Source organism: Pinus tabuliformis, chromosome 6, assembly GCF_031772625.1.
Source record: "Pinus tabuliformis cultivar Carrire ecotype Pingquan chromosome 6, CPIR1, whole genome shotgun sequence".
NCBI classification, from domain to species: Eukaryota; Viridiplantae; Streptophyta; class Pinopsida; order Pinales; family Pinaceae; genus Pinus; species Pinus tabuliformis.
Genome location: NC_142292.1, coordinates 884,039,163 through 884,064,378, shown reverse-complemented (window position 1 = coordinate 884,064,378; position 25,216 = coordinate 884,039,163).

Below are 25,216 nucleotides of genomic sequence, written 5' to 3'. Positions count from 1 at the left end.
AACGGTTCTCAAAACAAAACAAAAATGTGGTTTTAAGGTGACCAAAAACTCTAGAACCTTCATAGAAATTCCTCGAACAATTCCAAACATGGAAGTGCTCAATCAACTCGATCAACTCAACTCCGACTCAGGCTTGCTTGACATCTCAAACTCGAACCTGTAGCAGGCGATCAACTTTTCCCCCCTTGTCGGATACAAGGTGGGAAGTACTCTTCATCATTGGAAGGCTGACATCACTCTGGAACACATTCTTCAATACACCCTGTAAATCTTCTTGGTTGTTTGGGTCCAATCCCAAGAAGCAATCCATCCAGAATTTACTTTCTCTCTTGTAGTAGACTTCTTTCTGTAACATCTATTTGTATGATGATTTGCAATGCTCACACAGGTGAAGATCAAAACACTGATCTTTCATATGTCCAACTCTGTTACACTATTGGCATCTATCAACTTGTTCATGAACAACACTATCTAGAAATCCAACACTTCATAATTGTATCGGTTTAGAGAAATTTTGTATGTGAAAAGATACATCCAGAATATCCTTTTTGTAACCCAAACCAGTTCTGTGTTTATAGTGTCTAATCTCTTCCCATGGCCTTATGAATGTTTTGGGAATATTAGGCTTCTCATAAGGACTTTTAGTTGCATTTCCTTTTAAAATCACTGCATTACTCTGATTATTTTCTAACTCATGATCGGGCTCAAACAAACTATTATTCTGAACAAGAATAGGTTCAGAATTCTTCTTTTGCAGTTCTTCTCGCTGAAACTGGGATTCTAGCTCCAAAAATTCAATTTTTCTTTTCGCATTTTGCAAATAGGAGTGGATGTGAGAAAGCGTGTCCTTGCTGACTTGGACACTGTTATGAACTATGGATGACATTAAACTGCGTAATAACTGTAACAAATCATTGACTTTGGCCATTTTCTCCAACAATCAACTTTGAAAAAAGGGGTGTCAGCTACCATCGAAAATGCACCCAATACAAACAAATTTACGATGATTTAACTGGGTGTCAGGTTCAACTGAAAATGCACCCATTTACAACATAATTTCAACAAGTTTTTTTATCACATTGCTACAAACAAAATGTCATCTTCTTGTGACAACTTCTAGAAAAATATCTTTCAAAATTGTCTCTACAAAGATTTGAGCTTGAGACCTTCAATAGACAAAATAACTATATAAACTTTGTTAACCACAATGTCATTTTCCCTTCTTGATTTTATATCCATAAACTCTACCTCTAAAAATATCTCCCAAAATTAGCTTTTAAAAAAATATCTTTCAAAATTGTCTCTATAAAGATTTGAACTTGAAACCTCCAATAGACCAAATAACTATTTAAACTTCACCAACCATAATGTCATTTTCCCTTCTTGATTTTATATCCACAAACTCTACCTCCAAAAATATCTCTAGTTTGAAGTAAAGGTATCTTATTATCCTTCATAAATTTTATTGTCATCTAACTCAACTCATGTTTACTATGGTAAATGCAAATACTGTGATTAAACTCTTGTTTATTGCAATAAATGCAAATACTACTTTTTAGAAATTTCACTATAAGTAAACTTCCATTTGATGCAGTAAATGCAAATAAAGCCTCCCAAAATTAAAACAACAAGTAACCCTTGGATGCATGGAATTGAGACTTTTAACAAACAATCCAACAATTATTGGCATTCGACTTAGTCTTGGCAATTTTTATTGAGAACAACAAGCACTCAAAACTCCAACATGTATTCTAACTTCCAAGGATATGTTAAAAAAAAAACTTTATACCACTGAATTTCTCCAATCTTCTTTCATTATGACGGAAAGTTATAAAACTTACAAAGAGTCAATAGTTTGGGTGTCCCACTGGGCTAACCTTATGTTGCATTCAACTATCCTCACAACCTTCATGTTCCACGTCTATCACAATGCTTTCAAAAGACGTAAAACGACGAGCCTGCTGCAACTTATAACAATTCGACCTTCCGGTTCAGTTTCAAATAACGTGTCAAGTTCTTAAATTCTTCCTTCAACAAGTCAAGATTTCAAGACCAAAAATCTGACAAAGAAGAAGAGCTCGACAAAATGCCATAGAACTAGTGGCTCAACTCAATCAACAGGTGGATAAATTACCCGCTCTGATACCATTGTAGAACACATGAGATTGGAAACCAAATCAAATGTATATTAATCAATCTCAAAGAATTATGTACATGTTGTACATATAAATACATATAGGAAACAATTGAATTAGTTCCTAGAGTTCTTGGACTCCAATTACTACTCAAACTGACCCAAGGTTAATCCCGAGGATTAGCTATCTAGCACTACAAACATAAAATGTAATATTTTATTGTTCTTAGACATCCTACAACATGTTATTATTATATAACTTCTAAAAAATTCATTAAGTATGGTTATATGACTATGGAATATATATATATATATATGGTTGTATGATTATGGAATAATACCATGATTAAAGTTTGGATTATATTTCATTAGTAATTAAAAAAAAAAATAGTATGAAGTTTTTTTTTTGTTGGTTTGAGTCACGGGGATTTGAAAAGAAGATTATCCTTGACTAGTATGAAGTTTAAATTATTTGAATAAAAAAATTAAATTTAAATTATTTAAATAAAATAATTTTATTAAAAATAATTAAAAATAAAATTATTTTTCAGAAGAAAAAGCTGAATAGTTCTTCTATTATATTCCAAAAAAGATCATATACATATGTAAAGGCTATATCCTCGGCATAATATCCAAATCAGAAAGTATTTGCAGTATTACATCCATATTGAAAATAAGACGGTATGAGATCTGTCTATAGATCTAATCAAAACATGGAGAATATACCTGTATAAAAGTAATTGCATTGCCTGACCCTATTAAAGACCTTATTCCAGAATAAAGGAACCAGATGCATACCAGATTTTGTCCTTTTAAATGCCTGGCATAGAAAAAGGCTGTATGGCGAATGTAAAATGATCTACAGAGATACATAGTTGCCACTTATCATCTGAAGACTGCATGCCCTTTTTAGATAGCTTATCCGCTTGCTCATTTTGTCCCCGCTTTATATGTGTGATAGGGAACTGTGAAGGCTTCCATAGGGATTTTATCCTGCCTATCCATCCAGAAAGGCTGTCATTTTTTATATTTTGGTTCCCCTTCACAAGTTCTATGATTATTTTGGAATCCCCATAGATGTTAATGGGACCGATGTCCATAAAAGAGCAGAAGATAAGCAGGCCATGAAGGGCCATGGCCTCGGCTTTGTTATTTGATCCTTTGCCACCATTCCAAAACATGAAGTATTGTAGCTCCCTTGAAAGACAGATGTAAACTCCACATGCACACTTTCCATCTTTTGCTGCTCCATCGAAGTGTGCTCGTGGAAAAAGTAGCTGACGGGAACCAGTGGTTGATTTTTGATGTATCATCTGTTGAGGGAATTTTGGGAGAATCGAATAATAGTAGGGGATTATCTTATCAAATATATGCCCAAAGTCCTCCTTGTTGTTCTGAAATATCTTTTTATTTCTCCACTTCCATATGAACCAGTTTACAATTAAAGGAATGGGACGCCAAACTGTTTTCTGTGTAGCCCACCATTCGTATTAAAATTAAAATTATTTAAATTTAGTATATTTTTAATGGTAGAGGAATTGTTAATTGAACTAGACTAAGCTTATACATGTAGATTGACATACCATTATTGCCCTCTCTTTGTAAATGGCACACAGGTTAATCAGTTATGAAGATTGAACATAGTTGTACAACACTCACATAACTCCACATAACACCAGCTGGCCAAATAAACTTCCCCAAGGAATAATTTAAATTTAATATTATTACATACAAATAATTAAATTTAATTAAAAAAATAAGAAATAAGAAATTTAATATGATATAATTTTTACAAATAATTAAATATACGAAGAAAACAGTTAACATAAATAAATGGGCAAAACAATTACATGAAAAATAATTAAGAGAGAAAAATTTAAAATCAAATATAATCAAAATTTTGTTAGTTTAATATGAGATAAAATTATTATTAAATTTAAATTTCCCATGTATTTTTAAAATTTAAAATAAATTACAATAAACTTATGTTCTAAACAAAAACCATATTTTAATAAAATTTAATATGTACTTGATTCCGCAGATCTCTTCCGCAGTTCTCTTCAGTCTTCCGCAGATCTCTTCGGTAGATCTCTTCCGTCTTCCGCAAATCTCCTCTTCTCTCTGCGGATGGGTGCTAGGGCCGCTTCTGTTCGTCGTCGTCGGGACTGGTTGCCTCGGCTCCCTCTCTTCGGTAAAAGGGGTTTCACGCATCCATTATTCTCTGGTTTGTTGGGTATTGGTCTTTGGCTCTCTCTGTAGGATTTTATAACATTTGGCTGGATCAATTCACTGCGGGACAATACATTTAACTGTTGAACCTGTTAAATCTAGAATGTAGACAGAATATCATTGTTACGATCTGTAACAAGGCGTAGGAAATCTTGGGAGCTGATCTGTCACAGGTGAAAGAAAGAAGTGGAAGCCCGATGAACCACGAACAAGGAATCATATCGTGAATTATGCCACTGTGGAAAACAAAACAGTGAGGGGCTAATCGCAGGGCTAAGAGGCCAACCGTTGCCAAAAGACTTTAATTGGCAGATCTGCCAAGCGCATAACCAAGTTAATCATTTATCCAAAGAGTTAATCAGCTGTCATCGAGACCTAACGCTATAGAAAGTCAAATCCATTGTAAATGTGGCGACCGCACTCGCTGTTTATGTGAGATCTGGTTAGTCATCGGCATCTGAAAATTTTGAGTGAATAAGTTTGTTTGCATTTTTCGGATTCCAGATCTAATGTTCTGCGGCTAGATCTAGATCTAGGCGGCTAGGTTCTAGATCTAATATTCTGCGGCTAGATCTAGATCTAATCTTATCTTTTGCTTTATTTCTCTGCGGCTGGGTTCTACGGGCAAGTAAAATATGGCTCCCAGCTTCGCGAAAATAGCTGCTGGCTCATCCGCTTTTGGAGGGCAAACTCCTGCCCATATCGTTAGTGAAGCCCCAGCTCCCACTGTCCAGGTGGTCCAGGCCTCACTCGATGAAGCTTTGAAGTTTTCTGAAAGTGCCCTAATTTTCCGGTTCAATGGTTTTTGGCTGCGGCTGACAACTCTCCACAACTGGATCTCGGAGATATGGAAACCTATCATTTCGATGAAATTAATATCTACCCCTGTGCTAGGGGTTTCTTTATAGTAGATTTTGAAAATCTTGAAAGCAGACAATGTATTCTAGATTCCGGCCCTTGGTTTTGGGAAAAATCAGGGCTATTCATGAAGCCATGGAACCCATCATTCGATCCCTCTACAACGGTCATAACCTCAACGCCAGTTTGGGTGAGATTGCCAAGCCTACCTTTGCATCTCTGGAATCTCTCCTCGCTAAAAGCCATTGGAAATGCAATTGGGAAATTTTACTGCAGGTGCCCAGAAACAGAGGAATATGCCAGAACCACCTATGCACGCATCTGTGTGGAAATGGATTTCAGCGCCGGATTCCCAGCTAAAATAAACCTAACAAGTAAAGACTATGTGTGGAACCAGAAACTTGATTACGAAAGTGTCCTCTTCAGATGTCGATCCTGCTTTGAGACAGGGCATCTAGCCAAAAATTGCCCAAAAGCCTCCCAGAAAAATTTTGCTAGAAACAACCACCACAGATCTACATGGTGGGAAGGAGCACAAAAAGAACACTACACTGTCATCAAAGAAGAATACTCTAGAGAAAACTCTGAATCACAAGAAATCGGGCAGGAAAGAAACAACTCTCAAGACAGGCAGGGAGAAAGCCCCGCCCAACAAATCAACAGTTATGAGGATTCGACCGCACAAAATAAATCTTCATTTAACAGCAAAGCAGATCTCCTAGACCAAACTTCTTCTCCGACTATCTTCAAAAGGACGAACACAATAGATCGCGAAGCTAAGACACCAATGTCCCAAGAACTAGAAGAGATGAAGGGGATGCAAGATAAAGGAAGTTGGAAGACCGTAGAGAAAAAAAGGAAGGCTACAACGCCAATCTCGCCAAGAAATACAAGGAGCCAAATAATTAAAAACTAAGAAAATTATAGGTCCGATAGACCAATTTAGTCTCTGTGGACGTCAACCATCATCATCATCATCATCATCATCATATTCTAAAACCAAAAAATCCCATATATTAAATTTTATTTAATATATGAATTTCAACTCTGCGTTATTCTTTTAGAAATCCATGGAAACCATATCTTCCATAACACGAAAGGTCTTATCGAGAACTAAATTGAAAATTTAATCATTTTCTCAAAAACTAAATTCGAAATATAAACCATTGTTTTTTATCAGAAATCCATGGAATCCGTCTATCTTGTAAACCAAAAGGTCTTCCCCAAAACTAAATTCTAATGTTCCCGAAATGGCATATTGTTGCTACGGCGCTGAGGGTCTCTTAGGTGGTTTAGTGGCTATTTGGAACCCTCGATTGGTCAGGATTAAGGCTTATAGATGTTTTGGAGGCATTTTTCTTGAAGGATATTTTCGCAGAATGGGTGGTCACATCCATATTTTGAATGCTTATGCTTCATACAGGGATAGGGCCGTTTTCTGGGACCGATTGTTTTCATCAGGTATTATGGTGTTGGTCTCCCTCATTATTGCGAGGGACTTAAACTTCACCATTGGTTTGGATGAAGTATGGGGACGGTCCCAACGGATTGATCCCTTGGTTGGGATGTTTCATGATGCTCTACTAGCACACAACTTTGTGGATATTTGCCTGAATGAAATGGCTCCCACTTGGGACAATGGTCGCGCTCGTGAGGTGTATGTCGCCAAAAGATTAGATCGGTTTTTAATGCATGAGTAGCTGGTTGCTCGTCTGGGAGATGTGCATGAGGAGACTATCAATAATTTTCTATCAGACCACAGACCTATTACTCTTGAATGGAGGAGGTCGAATGTCCCACTGGGCATGCCTTTTAAATTTAACAGAGCCTGGTTAGATGATCCGGAGTTTAACACTCTGGTAAGGGAAACATGGAGCCACGAAAGTGATATAGGACCTTCCCCTGTGATTCACATTCTGGACAAACTGGAGACCCTCCACGAGGAGGTTAAAACCTGGCAGAAGAAGAAAAATAAGGCTGTGAAAAAAGAAATTAAAGGTATTCAATGTGAACTAGACCTCCTCCTCCCTCTGATGGCCATAAACAATCTTCCTAAAGCTACTCGTTCACATATACTGGCCCTGGAATTAAAAAGGAAAAAGCTCTTAGATGTTGAATAAGTCACTTGGCGTTTAAAGAGTTGGACAATCTAAATTAACGAAGGGGATAGAAATACAAAGTTTTTCCACCGTTTTGCAAACCAGAGGTGCAATGCAAATAGTATATAGGGGATATATGATGCTGATGGAATATATATCCAGTCATAGGAGGAGATCTCCAAAGCCGCGACCTCACATTTCCAATTGGCATATGGACGCAATGAAAACATTGTTTTCGAAGATCTTATATGGGGGACTGAACATTTCCTGACTATGTATGACCAAGAATCTAATGATGCATTGTACAGAAACGTCACTAAGGAGGAATTACTTGAGGTCCTTACATCTTTCAATAGAGATAAAAGCTCGGGGTCGGACAGGTGGACAATGGAACTGTTCACACATTTTTTGATCTATTGAAAAATGAACTGTTGCACATGGTGGAGGAGTCTAGAATCACTGGGGATATTCACTAGCTTATTAAATCCACTTATATTTCACTTATCCCGAAGCGCAATCCTACTACCTGTTTCACGAACTACAGGTTGATCTCTCTGTGCAACCTTATCTACAAAGTTATCTCAAAAACCATTGATGAACGTAGGTGGAGTACTCTATTGCACCATATATCTCTAGAGCAGCATGGGTTTCTACAGGACAGACAAATACATGACACTATTGCAAATGCATAAGAGTGTATGCATTCGATTCATACAAAACATCTCAATGATGCTATTATGCAAGTGGATCTGCAGAAGGCATTTGATTGCCTGGATTGGGGATACCTCAGACTGGTTCTTTTCAAAATTGGCATTCAACCCAAATGTGTTGAATGGATAATGGCGTGTGTGGTTAATGTTGATTATTCTGTCATCATTAATGGATACCCTACAAAATTCTTTCAGGCTAGACGAGGACTTAGACAGGGTTTCTATTTGTCTCCGCTTTTATTTATCTTGGCTATGGACGGTTTGAGCTTGCACATTTCAAAAGTGGTGGAACGCGACCAATCCCAATCTCTAAAGATGGGTAACAACATCAAAATATCACATGGTTTCTTTGTAGATGACGTGCTCATCATGGGTATGTTAAAACGATTTGCATGGTTGTGCATTTTTCATATTTTTAGGAAATTTTCTAATGCCACTGGTTTGCACATGAATGTACATAAATCTATTATCTTTCATAGAGTTTGTGATTTGGACATCATTGCATATATAAAAAAATTGTTTGGAATCAGAGATGAGATGATAGGACATGGTATGAAGTACTTGGGGTACCATATCAAACCCTGTAAATATAGGAATGTTGACTAGAAACGGCTTGTAGATATATTTTTAAGAAGATTTCGGGGTGGGAATATAGATGTCTGTCCCTGGGGGGTCGAGTCATTCTTACCCAAGCTGTCCTTAACCAATTGGGGGTATACTGGGCACATCTTTATCATATCCCTGCAACCATCACTCACTCTCTCAACTGCATTATGGCTAACTTTATATGGAGGCCGAGACCAGAGCATAAGAAATATCATTTGTCTAAAATGTCCAATATCACATTGCCAAAGGTCATGGGTGGTTGGGGGATATTAGACCTACGTCACTTTGGATGGGTGTTATTGATCAAATCACCATGGAGGGGTATTTTTGGTTTTGGAACATGGAGTCTTGTCATCAGACATAAATATCTGAAGGACCATGATATCATATACTAGTTCCGAAAGGGTTCTATTGGAGCTATACACGGATCGATTATCGGGCTCAACTTTCACAAAGTTGTTAATATCTTTCTACAACACCTGGCATGGAACATAGGATCAGGTCATAGAATTGTCATTGGTATATATCACATTCTTGGTGCTGGTAATGATATTAAGATTTTGGAGAGAATCGTATGTTTCTTAAATGGAAGAGGCATATATTTATGGAGTCAAGCCTTTCACAATGGAGGGGTCCATGCCCAATTTGGAAAAATGCACATGAGTTAGGTCTATTTGGACATTGGGACCTAGTATGGAACCATATAGTAGATGGTATGAAACAACTTGGGATATGTTAGGAGGGCATGCATGACAAGCTAATTTGGTCAGGAAAGATGAAGACTAATAACATTCTTGTTGTTGATATATATCTCACTCTTTGTTCCGAGGATGCTCAACTGAATGAGAAACATGTTCTATTTGCCTTTTGGAAAACCAAAATCCCAAACAAAATCATCCTTTTTACATGGTTGGTTTTTCATAATAAAAATATCACTTGGGATAACTTGCAAAAGAGATAGTGGCAGGGACCCAATATCTGTTCTATCTGCAAAAAGGAAGCGGAAAATAACAATCACATTTTCCTTAAGTGTCAACATACGGTCCATGTATGGAAAACGCTATCTTCACATATTGGTTTTCCATACATTCAACATGATTGCATTGTGGATTGCTTGAAGTGGTGGTGCTCTCAGAAATCTGTCTGGAAACCCATTCGACTTATTACATTTTGGGAAATATGGAAGTGGAGAAATTTATGCATCTTTCAGACTTATACGGGAGATTTCTATAGCGTAATTGAAAGTACTTTAACTAATCTTACACTGCACATTTCTAATGAATCATGCTCCAAATCTCTGTGACACAAGAGGACTGATCTTTAGATGGAATACCCTATGGGTTTTTTTGCTGGTGCTACACAACGGAACACGTGGTTGTGGTATTTGGATTGCCATCACAAATAAATTAACATACAGAATTCACTGGCACAGAGAAAGCGACACTAATCCCAGCGCTGAAGCAATAGCCTTATGGGGGTTCACCAACTTCCTTGATATCCATCTCATATATATCTATGGGGATTCCAAAATTATCATTGATCAGATGAAGGGCAATGCAAGCATCAACAATCCATTATTACTTCGCTGGCTAAGGAGAATTGAACTACTATGGAATCAACATAACAACTCTACTGTCACACATGTTGGCAGAGAACAAAACAAGGACGCTGATGAAATTTCAAAGAAGAGTTTACTTGGTAACATTGGCAAAATACACTTGGAAATAATTCTGAATCATAATTATTGATGTAGGAAATTTTCCTTTTCTCAGGTAGATTACTACACCCCTTCTTTCTTTTTCTTTTTTTTTTAATATTATATTTTATATGCCACTAGTCTTAATACCTGTTCGTTTCCAGCATACTAGATGGAAAGACACGCTGCTATATTTTTACACTAAACGGGCATGAAGATGCAGTAGATACGCTCAGGGCATACTTTATTTTTGAGTGGTTTTTCTTTTTATTTCCATAATATGTTTTGCATATGGCCATATTGGGATGGAATGCATAGATATGCATTCCCAAATAGACTTGTATGATGTGGAACTTTGGACGGATAGTATATATCCTGAATATGATCCTATAATATAATATATCAAACTTTTTCCTTATTGAAAAAAGAAGTACGTCTCCAGCGTGAACTAACTCGCCGTAAATCTAAATGAGTACTAGCAATTACTTTATTTAATTCAATGTCAATTAACAAATTCATAATAAAAGCGCACGAATCGGCAATTTGCCTTTCAGCAATTTAATTTAATAATTGAATTTCGAAGATGTAATCCACGTTGCCTGCCCTGTCACCACCAAACCACAGGATGCCAAAACCCAATTCCCCCTCCTGTAAAGTTCAAACCAACAGACATTTCCATTCGCCGCAAATAGAAGAAAAAGGCGCCATCTATCTGTAGAGAGTCAAGCCGCCTATAAATTAGGAGTAAACTCGTCAGAGTCTCCATCAATTCAAGAAGATTGGTATGTACTAACAGCGTTTCAGTAGCAAGATAGCAGGTTTTTGCGAATGTTGTGAGTGAGGATATTAAATATTCATTCCTTTCTGTTTTGAGTTTGGGGAAAAAATGTCAATTGTAGCACTAATTTGGAGTGAAGAGTTACAGAAGCTGCGTGATCGCACCTCACAAGAGGAGCAGCGGCAGGGAGTACTGAGCAACTGCCGGCGTTGACATGGCAGTCCACAACTCATCAGCTGGAGTTATTGGCAGGATTTGAAAACAATTCTAACACTTATGTTGCTGCTAAAATCGAAAGGTGGTTGTCTCGATCTGTTTCGTCGCTCTCTTCTTCGACGGTAAAGAAATGAGCTACGAGGGAAGAATTCGCACAAAGGGAGGAATCTGTAAAATGGGCCATTTGTTTTTACCAGGAAAGCATTTCACTTTCTGGATCGATATCAATTGAGGAATAAGGTGACGAGGAAGGATTCTTTCATGCGGAATGAAGTAGATTAATGATCGTAGTTTTTCTTGTGTTCAAATAAATAGCGAATTGAAATGTAATTTTCAACATAACAGAGTTTACCCATAGCCATAATTTTACTGTAATATGATATAAGGCTTCCAAATAATTCCATTGGATCTTGTTTTGCAACTGTGAAGTTTAACATAGTAGATTGCTTTTCTTTTCAAAACCCTTGAACTTTAAAAATTGATGAAAAAATCGAGTAATGGTTTCACTGTCCTTGTGGCTACATTTGTTCTCACTCTAACCAAGGAACTCATTTCTTCATAATCGGGGTAATACATGAACACGTTTATTGGCTAAATAATAAAGGGAATATATATATATATTACTTGACCAGAAATTTGTTCAGTTCAACATTTCCCATAGAAAAAGAAAAAGAAATACATTCAAGAAAGAGACCTATTCAACAATACTGTCAATATATTGTCAACTAGTTACAAAATCTCGACGAAGACTGATTTTTCAAACAATAATCAGGGTGAAGAGTATTTAACAAAATTCCCGAGGCCGGTAAACACACCACTGCATTAAAGGTATTTTTAAGATATTTTTTTAAGAGAATAAATCTTTTGCCGTCCTCTTTTTTATGTTGATTATTTTATATTAAAATTTAATATTAATGGAATTCTCTTAAACATAAAATTTAAGACCAAAACAATTTGAGATAAAAATATCTTAAGATAAAACTTTATATATAAGACAAAACAAAAACAGTTTAAGATAATTATTTTTAGACAAAATTTAATATTTAAGACAAACAATTTGAGAGAAATATTTTAGGACAAAACTTTATATATAAGACAAAATAATTTAAGACAAAAACAGTTTGAGACAAAAATATTTTAAGACAAAATTTAAAATTAAGATAATGGTCAGTTAAGACGAAACTCATTTAAGACAATTAACAATTAAGACAAAAACACATCAATTTAAGACAATATTATCTAACAACTGCAAAATTGACTCTCACAGTATGCCCTAAGTCCGCGAGCTTGTCGGCTACTACTCTCTCGCACCTATACCAAGGCTACTATTTCACTTACCATTCATGTTATCTTATATAAAGGCAACGATTTGTTAGGATCTTCGATTTGTGGGGGTAGCCGACTCTAAAGAATGTGACAACTTTTCCTGGCAAGATTTTCTGGACATCGATTCCTCTTTTGTCCCTTCGATCTCTATTGATACGATTATAACCAACTTGTTTGTCAGTTCATTCGGCACTACTACACAGAGGGGGACTTTTAAGACAAAGACAACTTTTTAAGACAAATTAAATCTTTTGTCTTAAAATTTTCAATACAAGGCTCTACTAAAAAAAGGTAAACATAAAGGATTAGGAGTTTGTCTTTACATCGTTGATGGGTTATTCAAGAAGCGGAGCAATGGACGCTGACAACAACTGATGGGATTTAGGGCAATGGAGGCCTGACAACAATTGATGGGATTTAGGGCAATGAAGGCTGACAACAGAGGTGTGCTTCGTGAGAGGAGCAATTAAGGAACTTTCGTTGAACGTGGATAGGAAATAACATAGTTGGAGTACTTTCAGGGTCTCCATTTATTGTGTTTTAATATGTGTTTTTTGACTATTTCATTTATTTTGAACGCTACTTCTATCCATTGGTTGTTGTTATCAACACATTGTTGTACTGGAACTCCTGAATGTCATTGGAAACATGGATTAGATTCACTTGAAAGACTGTTGAAAAATGTAGCAAGAAATTCTCAATTTGATTTTACCTTGATTAAATTGAGAAAATTTGAATTCCACATCAGCAGACAACTTTGATGCAATTAACTTGTATGACATGTCTTGTGTCACCCATTCTACTCAATAAATTCAAGTTGGAGGAGTTAGAGTTCAGTTAAACATGTATGATTGCTAATTTGTAGCAATCAAAGTCAGTTATCTCAAGTTGTTTTCAGTTAAACTAGTTCTAACTGTTGGAGGAACTAGTGGAAGGTCAGTTGTGCAATGGGACTTCAGTCAAAATCAGTGATCATCTAGCTAACTGATGAATCAACCCAAAATAACTAGTGCATGCAAATAATTCGAGTTCCCCAAAAATGAAGATTCCAAGGCAGTGTAACATCATTTGTAGACTAGTCTTGAGTGTACAGGTGTTGCATGCAGTCAGATAATCAACCTTAGGAATTGCATAATCCATTTTGGAAAAATTCCTAAATAATAGGGGCCTAATTTCTCAAGAAATTGTTCAAGGAAACGGGGGCTCAAGTAGAGGCATAAATTGACTAGGTTTGGGTCAGAGCTCCTCAACGAGCATAGATATAGGTTATTCACTTGCAGGTTGTGCTCAGTTGAGAAAATAAATTGTAATACATCTCTATTCATCAGATTAATGCAAGCAGGCATTTGGGTTTTTAGCAGATTTCTTTCCCCAAGAAAAATATTGTGTGCATGTGTGTTATTTCTTATTGCATGTCTGAAATTTTTGTTCTAAATTATGAATTGACTTTCATAGAGCAGTAGAGTAGGTTTGTGTCTTATAATTTTGAAAAAATTTCATGAGAAGTTGCAAATATACACCATAATTCTACATGGTATCAAAGCATGATTCACAATAGAGTAGGAATTTCGAAGTTGTTTCTCAGGAGATTCGAATTTGCAGTTCAATGTAGCAGGATCTCTTCATAATTGAGAAGATGACCTTCAACGGGTTGAGGCTAAAGTATGTCTTGGAAGGAAACTCTAATTTCATCGCATGGAAGGATCACATGGAGGAGGTATTCGATGGCAATGGAGATCTAGAATACATCAAGAGAGATGTTGCAAAACCATCATAATCTAATGCCCAGAACGTTGCTCAGTGGAAGAAAGATGTATCCAAGGCGAGGAGAATAATATTGGAAGGAGTATGGGAAATAAAATCCTTATGCAATGTGGTAGGCATTGACAAATCTATTCCAGATTAGTAGTGACCACAACAAGTTGGCGCTCAAGGATAAAATTTGAAATATCAAGATGCAAAAGAATGACACTATCCCGCAGTATCTCAGCAGGTTCACACAAGTTCATGATGAGCTTGTAGGAGTTGGTGTTAATGTTTCAAAGGATGACTTGGTAAGCCTAGTCCTTCTGGGCCTTCCCAAGAGCTTGCGTATCTATCAAGATTCATTGAACGAAAAGGAGAAACTACTGAATTGAGAACGCTTATGGTCTAATATGGTACAAGAGGAAATAAGGCGGAACCAAATATGGGACCTCCTCTAAGGGCGAGGATGAAGAAAACTTTGCATTGGTATGAAAGAGAAAGAAGGTAAAAGGTAAGAAATTGCAAACCAAACCAAAATCTAGCCAAGGGGGAAAGAAGAAATATTTGTCAAAAAATAAATGCTTCCATTGTCATGAATATGAGCACTATGCCATGAAGTGTCCACGCAAAAAGGCAAGCAAGAAGACCTTAGGAGGAGGAGGAGGTGAAGCCTTGGCTTCACAGTTCGAGCTTGACTTTACCCTTATCACATGCATTTCTAGCACAATGATGGGGAGCATGTGGTACTTGGACTCAGGGGCATCGTTCCACATGACAGGTCATAGAGATTTTTTCATTGACCTGGAGGAGAAAAATCTCCAGATGCACATTAAGCTAGGGGACGACAAAAGGTACATCGTGACTGATATTGCTACAGTCACCTTTCAGAGGGAGTTAGGCTCCCTTCTCAGGCTTAAGGATGTCATGTTTTTTCTAGGCCTAAAGAAAAATCTCATCTCTGTTGCAGTTTTAGAAGACCGTGGTTATGATGTGACCTTCAACAAAGGAAAAGAATTCCTGAGACACATAGCAATGGAACTAGTGAAACAGATCAGGGTTCATGTGAAGAACATGTATAAGCTAAATGTGGAAGACTGTGCTGCATTAAGCACTAAGGCGGAGAAAGTGTAGGGTCGTGGTGTCGGTGAACTTTGGCACATAAGACTTGGCCATTTTCATCATGGCACCTTGAAGATTATACAACAAATAACCATTGGCCTCCCTAAAGGAGCACTTGAGCAACAAGATGTATGCAAAGGATGTATTGTTATATACCTAGGGGGGATAATATGGGGTACCAAGGGAGGTACCCAAGGTAATAATTTAATAATGGGATGGGCCATAGTAATAAATAAGGTGGTTAACCCATATCATGTAAGGGACCACAAGTAGTTAATAATAATGTAATGGGCCCATGGTATTAGTTTGATGGTATGAGGGAACCATGGTAATGATCCATGGTATTGTATGTATGAGGCCTATATAGAGGCTAGAGACTCCACATGAAGGAAGAGTGAAGGAATATTGTATGAACAGGCATATGGCTTGTGGAGTGCTCTCCTTCCTTAAGGAGTGAATGTATGGTGTTGCCCTACCTTAAGGGTTTGATCAATAAAGAATCATTTCATATTGTTTCTGGGTTTATTTCCATTATCATATATTTCTGGGTTAGAGCTATAACAAGTGGTATCAGAGCTATAACAAGTGGTATCGGAGCTATAACATGTATGTTGGGAAAATACACAAAATCCAAATTCCATGATCGAGACAACAAAGCACATGCAGTCCTAAAAATGATCCACTTTGATGTCTATGGACCTTTCTCGACAACCTCCACTGCCAGACACAAATATTTTGTCATTTTTATTACTGAATTCTCACGAAAGTACTAGATCTTCTTCATGCATAAGAAATATGAGACATTCTCCAAGTTCGTAGAATTCAAGGCACTGGTTGGGAAAGAAACCAACAAGAAGGTGAAGGATTTGAGGAGCAATAATGCTGGTGAGTACGTTCTGAATGAATTTAAAAATTTATGTGCGAAAGAGGGCATTCGACGAGAGTTTACAACACACCCCACAACCCACAATAGAATGGGGTGGCTGGGAGAAATAACTGTAGCATTGTGGGAGCAGTGAGGGTGATGTTGCATGACCAAGGCCTACCACCGCATTTGTAGGCTAAGGCATGAAACACAACAATCTATTTGAAAAACTGGAGTCCTCATCAGATTCTTTCCATGATTACACTGAAGGGGGGTTTAAATCCAGATGTGTTGCACTTCAAGATTTTGGAGCCTCCGTTTATTACCATATCTCCAAAGAATCAAGGGATAAGATTGAGCCGAACGCAGAATTGGGGGTCTTTGTGGGTTACACAGAAGCTCCCCACAACTACCGTGTGTACTTTCCATCCCTCAAAATGACAATTGTGCGAAGGGATGTCAAGTTTGATGAGGAGAAAGTGATGTGCTACTCTCTTGAGAGGGAGCTTTAGATCCCACAAGAAGAGAAGCTTTAGATCCCACATAATATTAAGTAATATAATAATAGATAAACAAATATCAAAGTAGAAAAGAAAGAAAATAAAAAATGATGATGATGATGATGATGATGACGACGACGACAATGACTTAAGTAATAAGATAGAAAACATTAACAATAATGTAGGTTTATGTGAAAGGAAAATGTTAAGACAAAGGAAGAATTATATAATGATAGGTGGATCATAGGGGTTGGGTTCCTTATCATCGATGTATTCTATATAAGGAAGGAGAAGAAGGAGAAGATGACATCACTTTTTCTTATGTAATTGAGGACAAGGCTAAGAAGAGACAACATAGTAATGGATTGATGGCTCATGCGTGACTTATTATTGAAATATCTGGAGAAACATGGTCTATGGCTAAGTGAAGAGTAGAACTCCAAATATTTTTTGCAATAATCAATATTGAGTGGTAGAATGTCATATCTACATAGACCTTTGTGAAAGTACTCTATTCTAGGTGATGATAAAGTAAATTAGTGTCTTATTGGAAATAATTAAACTTTTATGGTGGTATAGTTTACTTATAAATATTTATAATATTAGATGTTTAAAATCAATTTTATAAAGGATTATGGCCTTCTTAACTTTTTTGCTGGAATTTTAAATATTGAGATAGAAATTTGTAACGAGAATATAACAACCTCAATTCCTTGTGAACACTATAAGTATATGCTATGTGTATTTTTTTTCAAATCGAATAGAAATATGATGAACTTTGTTTTTGCTAACGAAAAACACACAAACATATTCAATTATATAAGATATACACTTTTTTTTGTTATTGTTAACAAAATTGTTATTAACCATGGTTTATTTAGAAAATAACATATATTAAACTATATAATGAATTATTAAATTGATAACTATTTAATACGGGTTTACTTTTAGTGATGTTTCTATGGATCATATTACGATGTTGTGGACTATTCAGAAGGCATGTCTCTAGTAAGTCAAGTTTTTATGTCTCCTTTTCATGTTTATACAAAATAAAGTAGAGAATGGACGAGAATCTTTAATTCATGGTACTAGAGATGGGATAAAAAAGTATCTTAATTTTACACACAATATCTTGACAACGTATCCATGTGAGAAGTACTAGAGTAGAGGGATTTGATTAACCAATCCTTTTCAATATATGAAAATACAAGGCTTCAAGAGTTCATGTGTTGTAGTGATGGATGCATTAAAGAGGGAGAATCAAATTAACTCAAACTACTAGAATGTGATAATGATGGGTGGATGTTAATTTTTACCTATTATGGGAGCCTAATCCTTAGTATCTCCTTGGTCTATATGTTCTCCTTAGGTGATGGAACTTTTTCACATTTAAGAATTGTTTATTATAAACCAGGAAGGCATTGCACACTTAACTTATCAAAAAAATACATAGAATAGTCATTGACCAAACCAATAAGTACCCAATGTAGAAGGCAACCAAACAGAAACCAAGTACAAGGGACGATACTTCCCAAGGATCAAACGTGCAATTCTTCTTTTCCAACAAGTCCTTATTAAGTACCTTTTGAATCTGAAATCCATTGCAAGCGACTATTAAATTCATCAGCGAGTAATTGAGGAGAGCGTTAAGAGTATTTAGCCTATCCATTAGTTCTCATAGTTTATTCTTTACCTCTTTGAACGTGGAAATTTCCTACTCAAGTATAGAGGATAACTCATATGTCTTTTGTTTCTTATTCTGTTGTTATGCTTGCTCTTCCTATTCTCTCATTTGGGAATTTTCAGCAACAAGTTGATGAACTAGTTGTTGCATTGAGTTTAATCAGTCCTCACTTTTCTTTAGGCAAGCTAGTTGTAGTTTATCCATAACCAAACTTATGCAATTAATCTAGACAGCTTCCTTTTCTTTCTTTTTCCATAGCATGATAATCTCCTTCCTCATTCTCTTCTACCTAATAGAAGTTTCTTTAGAGACAACATGAAATAGTTGAAATACCTAAATATCCAATATATCTTTTGGATAATATACTAGTTCAGTCGGTTTAAGTTATTGTGTTGAGGTAAAATGACCCTTCAATTTCATTGATTTATAATTATGTATTTTCTTATGTGTTCTTATGTTATCCTTCAAGTGGACTTGTTAGGAAATCCTAATAGTTGTGGAACACCATTCGATTAACCTTTTATGACTATTGTTATTGTTGCCATCATTGTTGTTGATGATGTAGGTTCTTTATTGCATCTGAATCATGCAGTTCTTCTTTGTTACTTATATATTTTCTACATCGAATGAATATGTATGTTCCAATGAAACATCCTAGGTTTGGATTCCCTAGGCTTGAATCCCCCTATCCATTACTGCACTACTTTTACTAATTTCTTATTCTATTCTTATTCCTTCAATTAGTGGGGAGTTAGCTTTCAAGTCGACTAGTGCATGTCATTGTCTCGTCCTTTGTTTCTCCATTTGACTTGACTACCCTTTAGTAATTGTTGTTGGGGATGCTCCTATCATCTTTAGTGATCAACCCATACCTTTAACTCATATTGAGTTTGTCACTTTACTTTGTTGGATGAGCCCATGAAATCCATTGTCTTATTTTGCGTTGGGTCAAATTACCCTTCATGGCTAATTTTTCTAACACTTTTTTGGTTATTTCTTACAATTGTTTATGAAGCTTGGGCTCCTCTAAGATGATATCTTGTAGTACTTCTATCTAGTTTATTCCAAGATTTTGTGCTCTATCGATGGTTAGATATCTTGACTGACTTGTCAGCTTCTTTTTAGTTAGTCTCACTAAAACTGACAATTCCAATTTGAAATGTATAACATACAATTCTAACTCCCTTTCATCTTCCCACTCACCATTATTTATGGGGAGAATTGTCTCGATCAGTGTTAGGAGGATTAGCTCTAGAATAGAAAATACTATGTTGGTTTTTTGATTCAGCTCATTAAAAATTTCAAGTGCATATGGTTTATATGATAAGTATTTTGGATGGATGTCAGTTGAGTTGACACAATATACTTCTGTTGAGTCCAAAACAAACTAGATGTGTGACTAGTTGAGCAGGGGTTGATGGACCTGCTATGGAACTCACTATCTCTATGATACTCTTTCCATATTTTATAACCCAATTTCTAAACATTTCTCAAAGGGATGGAGACTATGTCTTGCCCAACTAATTACTAGCAAATAACTTAAAGTTCCTCATGAACGAGATGAAATTTCTAGTAAAAGAGGTCTCTCCCACTAGAGTGACCTACAACATCACTAACTAAATAAGAAGAGATGTGAACCATATCACCTTCGTATAATTTTGACATTATTTGTAGTTATTCTTTAGGATGTTGGTGACCTAATCCACCTAGTTGTACTTCTTATTTAGCCTAACTATCTTCCCATTGGCTTCCAAGATATTTAACTTCACATCCAATGGCCCACCCATCAAGGAAATACTAAGGGATACTATAATGAATACCCACTTTACCTTTGGTTTATTTACATGCAAAAATAATAAGCCTCTTTTAGTTCTCTTTTGTTGTTCCTCCTATAAATTCCCTCAATCAAGCATTGGAGTCTATTTTCATAGGAATTTCTAAATTATAAATGTAGGAGATTTTTTTGGAGATGAGAATTCTTCTGAAATGCCTAATAGGAATTTAATTTGCATGTTTTTTTCATATAAATACATTTCCAAAGGTGTTAGACTCCTTGGAGTCAATTCCACCAAATCTTAGCTCCCAAAAATGCATCTAAAGTTGAAGTATGCCTTAGTTTTACTCTTATTATTTTCTTTTTATATCCTTTGGAACCAAGTTATGGATGTTAAAATCGAAATAAAGAAGAAAACCATTTGTTAAAATCCAAATGAATATGTTGAAAATTGCCAAAAAATATAATTGGGACTTAGATAGGTGACCCATAAATTCTGTTAGCCTCATAACATTAGATGATATCTAGGAGAATACTTTTGTTATGATCCCATCAGTTTAAAATTGTACTCTTTGAACATCTTTTGTGATAGATTTTAGCTTAGAAAGTGTCAAATCTAGCCAATTGTAGATGTTAGAAGCCAGATCCCAAGTATGAGAAATTGGTATTATTAGCTATTTTTGGCTATGGATTGATTTTAATGGTAGTGCTAGGGTTTGACATGATTTTGGCACCTTACCTATGACCTTCACATGACTCCCAAGATGGTTATATACATGCACCCATCTTTAGACCAATGAAAATGTATATTATTTGTTGGAATTGGCGTGCACAATTTGATTGAAGGCCACATGTACATTTTATAACATTACTATGATACCTATTGAAGTACAGTAGATGCAGTTTTGTGAGAGCTCTTGAAGCCATTTTTTATAGTTGTATTATTCATTTGTAGTGCTATAAATTAATGAAATTATTTTCCCTTCTACTCATTTTATTATTCATCTCTAGTTTGATGTGCAGAATCCCCTTATCTCCCCTACCTGTACTAAAGGCAAGTACACTGTGAAGCAACAATAAGTAATGACAATCCTTATTTGTTTAAATTCATCAATAAATCCTAACCAACCTGTCTCTAATTTAACATTGTAACACACCTGGCAGTATTTGGTTTTCTTTATAAATTCACTCAGCAATGTAATTCTCTGAAATACAATTAATTATGTAAGTTTTAATCCAATCTTCATTTTTTTTAATTGCTCAAGCCATATTTTAGAATAATTTATGTTTTTTTTGGGATGCATGTTTTCATATATTTCAACAATATTTATGTAATGATCCTATGCTAACTAACGCCCATACACTTTCGTTGTAGCTTTGCAGACCATGTATTTATGTTACTTTTGGTACTTGTAGTATTTATGTTATTGTTTTTAGTACTTGCAATATCATTTTAATTAAATGAAACACTAACCTTCAAATAATCAAAATAACCATTTTCAATGTCATGAGAAACATTCTTGAAATAGGTTTCAAATGGGAAATTTTGCATGAGTTGTTGGTAGTTGGGCCATGTTTTTGAATCTTTGATGGGTTGTGCAACTTGTTATAGGGATTTTTTTCATCATCGCTAGAATCTGTTCCTTGCTACACTTTTTCTAGATTTTAGATAGACTATGTAGTAACACAACATTCAATTCTAATTTCCTTTCATAGTATGAAATGACCATTTCATTATTTACCTGGTAGCTTTGGATCCCCACCTTTATGATCCTCATTATTTCTTATGTATCCTTAAGTGTTTCCACATTCCTTCTATCTTTACATTCCCTATATATGATGTCTAAGGTTTATTTAAGAGGGAATTGTACAACCTTGTCAATGCTATAACTTTGTTTGTACTCTTATCACCTTATTATGTCTTCTCTTCATTGTTGTAATGCAATCAATTTAGTGTTTAGTTAGAAATCACCACCATAACAAAAACCATAGCAACTTTTAACCTTTCAGCCTAATTTTTTCCCATAGTAGGATAGTGTTGTAATGTGCTCTAATATCATTTGTAACAAACCCAACACCTTGAGCTCTATCTAAGTGATAGGTTCAATTTCTCTGGAAATGCACAATGGGAGAGCGAGATATTATCACTTTAAAAGTTAACTTCCTTGTGATAATGGATATATGTATCACTTGAGATGAACCCAACACCTTGAGTGTTATCCAAGCGATAGGGTCAACTTCTCTTGAAACACACAAAGAGAGAGAGATATATTATCACTTTAAAAGTTAACTTCCCTGCAATAATGGCTACAGGTATCACTTGAAGTGTCATTTATCCAGTGATGTAGGGTATAGTGTCACATAGACCAAGTGATGTAGGGTATTGTGTCACATGGAATAAGTGTTTTCTAATGATAAGGGGGTTGGAGATATTTCTTCATTACATCAAAATTTCCTTCTCTAGTGACATATGCTAGATATTGACATATTTCCCTCTCAAAGAAGATCACTGAGCGTTATACACTAGACCCATCAAAGTTGAGCTCAAGTCCAAACTAGACCCATCAAAGTTGAGCTCAAGTCCAAACTATTGATCAATACACCATAGGAGAAATCCTTGGTGATCTTGGTCAATTAAGAGACTATTGATCAATACACCATAGGAGAAATCCTTGGTGATCTTGGTCAATTAAGAGACTATTGATCAATACACCATAGGAGAAATCCTTGGTGATGTTGGTCAATTAAGAGACTATTGATCAATACACCATAGGAGAAATCCTTGGTGATCTTGGTCAATTAAGAGACTATTGATTAATACACCATAGGAGAAATCCTTGGTGATTTTGGTCAACTAAGAGGCTAGATTTTTCTAGACTCATACCTAGGATTTTCATGTGAGATCTAGGTTCTTTTTTAGGAGAGTAGGATGGGTTTTGCAATCTATGTGTCATAGTTGATTTTCCTAACCAAGAAATATGTCATTTTTGGCTCAAGGAAATCATGTTATTTATGAGAACTCACTCCCTTTAAATCATGAGTGTCATTGACAAAATAGAAACTTTCACAAGAGTAAATAACTTCCCAAATACCTTCATTCAAAAGTTTCAAAAAGTGGCTTCCAATCATTCTAATCAGTATTATCCCACTAGTGTATCTTTTCATACTGCAGATGAGGGTGTAGGGTGTAACCATATACGTTATAAACCTCAACCATTGTTTCTTATGGCCCATTTCATAGGAGTATAATGGTTGCATATATCCATATTTTCTTGGTGTCTATACAAATTGGAAGACCATATATTTATATTACTTTTGGTATTTGTAGTACATATATGTTGTTGTTTTTTGTATTTGCACTATCATTTTAGTGAAATGAAACACTAACCTTCAAATAATCAAAATAACCATATGTGATGTCATGAGTAACATTCTTGAAATAAGTTTCAAATGGGAGTTTTTCCATGTGTTGCTCGCAGTTGGGCCATGCTTTTGAATCTTTGATGGATTTTACAACTTATTATAGGGATTTCTTCTAGCATTTCTAGAATTTGTTCATTGCTACAATTTCTTCTAGATTTTAGATAGAGTATGTAGTAACACAACATTCAATTATAATCTCCTTTCATGGTCCTAAATTATCCTTTCAACTTTTTGTAGGTACCCCTAGGAAATAATTATTTCTGTAAATGCACTATTACCAATTCGCCCTTTGCAAAATACTTTGCTCTTGTTTTCAAATATGCCTTCTCCTTGTACATGTCATTAATTTCCAGCAACATTTTCTTCACATGTTCATGTATTCGTTACATGTTGTCTAAAAAAATCACTTGCATCAACACTATTTCTCTCCTCCAAATGTGGAAACTTTATCAGGTCCACAACACCTTTCAATGACCGCCCATAAACAATCTAAACTGGACTTTTAGCAGTTGGTCTTTTCATCGAATTATTGTATGTAAACTATGCTTGTGCCAAAACCATATCCCATTGTTTGGGATTTTCACCACTCAAGCTTCTTAGCAAATTTCCAAGACTCTTGTTCATTACTTTAGTCTATCCATTTGTCTACAAATGATAGGTTGAACTATATAAAACTTTAGATCCCATTTTCTTCCATAGTGTTCTCCAGAAGTGACCCATAAATCTTGTATCTATGTCCGAAGTAATGGTTCTTGGAAAACCATGAAGTCTCACTACTTCCTTGAATAATAAAGCAACCACTTCAGTAGCATCACTAGTCCTTTTATAGGTTATGAAATGTGCCATCTTGAAAAACCTATCTACAACCACCATCACTGAGTCATGCTTCCTTTGTGTCCTTGGCATCCCCATGACAAAGTCCATGCTCACATATTCCCAAGGCCTATCTGATACCGCAGTGGAGTATAAAACCCCGTATTTTGACTTCTACCCTTTGCTAGTTGGAAAATTATACAACACTCAACAAACTTTCTAACATCCTTGTTGATGCTAGGCCAAAAATACCTCTCCTTTACCAACATTGTGGTCTTATCCATGCCAAAATGTCCACCTAATCCTCCATTGTGTAACTCCTTAATAAGATTCAACCTTATTGACCCTTGAGGAATGCACAATTGATATTTTTAAATAAAAACCCTTCTTGGATATGGTAATCCTAGAACATCGTTATGTCTACACTCCAAGGTGCTTTACAAGTTGTCCAAGCTTCTCCAAAATTGACATCTCCGACATACAACTCATTCAAGTTTTCCAAACTCACCACTTCTACTGACAAAGTGTTGAGTAAAAACACTCTAAAATCCAAAGCATTTGCAACTTTGTTTCAATTGCGAAACCTATGATTCATAACAAATGTATAACTTTGCAAGAATTCAACCCATTTAGAATGTTA